We start from the raw sequence: 4,225 nt of genomic DNA on the forward strand, positions 1-4,225 counted from the left end.
CTTCCATTTCAGCCACAAGCAAGCTCGGCAAAGCTAACGTTTACCTTTACAACCACCTCCAGGGAGAAACCTTCCCGCAGGAGAAGAAAAATAAAGACGAGGGCAGCAAATACATGCGGCACGGCTGATGGCTGGGCGATTTGCCCCTGAGATTGCCCAGGGGGAGGCAGCCGGGCTCTGAGGGGCAAACACCACGCAGGTCCCTTCCCCTCAGCGCCCCTCAGCCCCCCTCAGCCCCCCTCAAAGCACCTCAGCGCCCCTCAGCGCCCCTCAGCGCCCCTCAGAGCCCCCCAGCGCCCCTCAGAGCCCCCCAGCGCCCCTCAGCGCTCACCCGGCCGCCGCCGCCGCCGCCCGCCGCTCGCCTCCCTGCGCCCGCCCGGCCGGGCCCGCGCCGCCTGTTTACCTCACGAGCCGCCCCCTGCCCAGGCCCGGCCGCCAGCCCCGCCCCCGCCGCGCTCCCATTGGCCGCCCCGCTGTCCACGCCCCTCCCGGCACGGCGCGGCCGGCGAGGAGCGTGCCGAGCCCGTGCGCCGGGCGCTCCCACCAATGGCAGCAGGGCCCGGGCGGGGCGCGGGCCAATGAGGGGCGGGGAGGGCGGCGCGCGCGGCGGCTGCAGGGGGACGTGAGGCCCGTGAGGTCCGTGCGGCGGGGCCGCGACGGGCGTGAGGCGCGTGTGGCACGGCCCGGGCGGGAGGGAGGGGGCGGGGCGGGGCAGGGCGGGAGCTGCCTCAGAGAGAGGGGAAGAAACCCGTCAGGGCTGGGGGGGGCGGGGTGATCGCCCCTCGCCTCATGGGGCTCGGGGGGTGATGGGGGTGGTTGGTACCCAGAGGCGGTGTGGAGAGCTGTGTGCTTTGCAATAAATAATAAAATAAATTTTAAAAAAAAGCATTATCCGCTGTTCTGTCATTTTCTCCTGACAAAGAGTCCCTTTCCAGCTCTTTGGAGGGTCCCTTTAGGTGCAACCCCAGCTCCCTCAGCCGCTCCTCACAGGACTTGTGCTCTAGGCCCTTCACCAGCTTCGTAGCCCTTCTCTGGACACGCTCCAGGGCCTCGATGTCCTTCTTGTAGTGAGGGGCCCAAAGCTGAACACAGCACTCAAGGTGCAGCTCCACCAAACCAGAGTACAGGGGATGATCACCTCCCTGGCCCTGCTGGCTGCACCATCCCTGACGCAGCCAGGATGCCGTTGGCCTTCTTGGCCACCTGGGCACACTGCTGGCTCATGTTCAGGCGAGCATCAACCAGCACCCCCAGATCCTTTTCCTCTGCGCAGCTTTCCAGCCACTCTGCCCCAAGCCTCTAGCTCTGCATGGGGTTGTTGTGGCCAAAGGGCAGGCCCCGGCACTTGGCCATGTTGAACCTCATCCCATTGACCTCTGCCCATTGACCCAACCTGTCCAGGTCCCTCTGCAGGGCCTTCCTACTTTCCAGCAGATTGACACTTCCCCCCAGCTTGGTGTCACTGCAAACTTACTGAGGGTGCACTCAATTCCCTCGTCCAAATCATCAATAAATATATGAAAGAGGATGGGCCCCAACACAGACCCCTGGGGAACACCACAGGTGACCAGTCACCAGCTGGATTTCCCTCTGTTCACCACCACTCTCTGGGCCCGGCCATCCAGCCAGTTTTTACCCCAGCACAGAGTGTACCTGCCCAAGCCATGGGCTACCAGCTTCTCCAGGAGAATACTGTGGGAGACCGTGCCAAAGGCCTTGCTGCAGTCCGGGTAGACTGCATCAACAGCCTTTCCCTCATGCACCAGGCGGGTCACCCAGTCATGGAAGGAGATGAGGTTGGTCAGGCAGGACTTGTCTTTCATGAACCTGTGCTGACTGGGCCTGATCCCCTGGTTGTCCCACACATGCTGTATGACTGCACTCAAGATGATCTGTTCCATCACCTTTCCTGGCACCAAGGTCAGGCTGACAGGCCTGTAGTTCCCTGGGTCCTCCTTACAACCCTTCACATTAGCAAGTCTCCAGTCAGCCAAGACCTCTCTGGATGACCGTGACCGCTGATAGATGATGGAAAGCAGCCCAGCAATCACATCCACCAACTCCTTCAGCACCCTCGGGTGGATCCCATCTGGCCCCATGGACTTGTGACAGTCCAGGTGGAGCAGCAGGTCTCTAACTGTTTCCACCTAACTGTGGGGGGTTTCTTCTGCTTTGGCAAGCACGTGCCTCAACAACTTTCCTGCCTGAAAACTAATACAACACATTCTTTATGATGTATTTGCTGCAAGGCTGCATTAGTGCAGAAGTATATTTGGACAAGGTTTACGGATTAAATAGTTCATTTATTCTTACAGTATAATAGTTTGTTTATTCTCATAAACGCCCTCTAGTCATAGCATAACTTACAGGACTAATGAACAAACAGCCCTGAGCTTTGATTTCAGCTATGTTAATTACTTGTTTTGTCCAACTTTTTTTAGCTAACTAGTAGTCTGAACTGAGGACCTCAATCCACACTGAAGGACCTACTTCAAAGCTAGTGGGAGGTGCAGGTTCTGTGAAGCTGTGAAGGACACAGAGGATCAATGGTCTGCTACAAATGCGTGTAGCGGTTCAGCTCTGCAGCTGGTGAATATTGCTGTTGATCTGCCAGTTCCAAACTTCCCTGCTCTATGTAGTGGGACAATTATATCCCTTGCCTTCATCTGTTGACACCAAAGGTGATTTGGTTGGTATTTACGAACACATAAAACCTTGTTTAAATATTACAGAAATTCCTTTATGTGTTTTGTTTGCTTATTTTAAATAAAAAAATGGCATCCCACCAAAGCCCCAGCCACCTTCCTAGCTGAGCCATGAGATGTTCTCTGCCAGCCACAACAGACAGCTGCAAGTAATCTTGTTAAAACGTGTTACTTTTATGTCTGAGAACTGGATGGAGACTGGATGTGGTAGGTGATACAAAAATGTGACTTTAATAATGTACTAACCTCAAAAAGTTTTGTCTAAAAATATGTAGTCAATACTGACATTTCCAGGAGTGTATACAAATTAATTATTAAATTTTTGTTTAAGTCCATACCATTTTCTCTAAAAGAAAGGTAATCTTTACCTTCCTCAGAAAAGAGAGATATTTGAGACATCTTTCTTTGAGGACACTCTTTTATCTAGAGATGTACTGAATTTGGATGCCAGTTCCAAGTTCGTGCGTAATGCCACCTAACTTGCGTCAGGTCAGCATTAATTGTGAAATAATGTCTTACTCACTGTGCTGAGCATGGAGAATTCCATGCGTTTCTGCATGAGCACGCTGTCATAATTTGAGATGTAGGCAGAACAAGCAAGGGATAAAGCTCTCCCAATCTTTCCAAGACAGGCCTGGCTGGTTCACTTTATTCCCATGTGGTAAACCATTCTTCCTGCTGCTGTTTAATTTGCATCTGCGTTGGGTTTATGTGGCAAGTTTTAGTAGCAGGGGTCTGCAAGGGTGGCCTCTAAGAGAAGAGTCCAGAAGCTGCCCTGTGTCAGATAAAAGCCTGCAGCCCGTGGAGAGGAGTCCACACAGAAGCAGGAGGTCTGGGGGGAGCTGCCGCTCACCCGTGGGGGCCCCGTGCTGGAGCAGTTTGCTCCTGGGGGATGGACCCCATGGAATGGAGCCGTGTGGGAGCAGTGCTTGAAGAGCTGCTGCCTGTGGGCAGACCCCCAGGATCAGTTTGGGAAGGACGCCCAGGCCACTGCATTCTGGTTTTGTGCCCTTCACCAGAAGGTTGTAGATAAAACAGCAGAGACACCCACTTTGAATCAACTGTCAGAGTTTCATTAGGAGCTGATCTGCTAAACATGCAATGCAAACACCTGCTAGATTAAGCCCTTTCAAGCAGGGTGGCTAGAAGAAACCTAGAAGAGTTTCCTGTTAAAAACTAAAGTTTGGCATCCATTGATGCCTTAGTGCCTCCAGTATGACGTGGCAGCAGAATGAGGCTGTTGCATGTTACAAGTTTTTACTTCAGTGTCTAAATCCCATTTCTGTAATTTCTGTGTTATGTACTTGTTTCCTTTTGCAGATCTGCGCAATGCAGATCTGAATTTACAGAGCAAGCATGAGCAGCATTAAGAAATCTGTCACATTACGTCTTTGGTACTGCAACTGTCATTTGCTTCTCAAATCTTATCCAGTATTGCCACATTCAGTCAGCTTTCAACAGATTTGCTGCCTTACCCAAAAATGTGATCGCTTCTAGGAAGATTCTTATATCAATGAGGA

General features: G+C 52.9%; 1 protein-coding gene across 1 annotated transcript in view; it reads right to left on the reverse strand.

The window, feature by feature from the left end:
* The window catches only part of COQ8A (coenzyme Q8A), a 36,531-nt gene extending 36,105 nt beyond the window's left edge, over positions 1 to 426 (reverse strand). The window contains exon 1 of the mRNA XM_084514988.1: positions 332 to 426. The gene's annotated coding sequence lies outside the window, so the exon portion shown is untranslated. The remainder of the gene's footprint in view (positions 1 to 331) is intronic.
* Positions 427 to 4,225: the final 3,799 nt, after the last annotated feature.

Source organism: Aythya ferina, assembly GCF_964211825.1.
Source record: "Aythya ferina genome assembly, chromosome: 3".
Taxonomy (NCBI): Eukaryota; Metazoa; Chordata; class Aves; order Anseriformes; family Anatidae; genus Aythya; species Aythya ferina.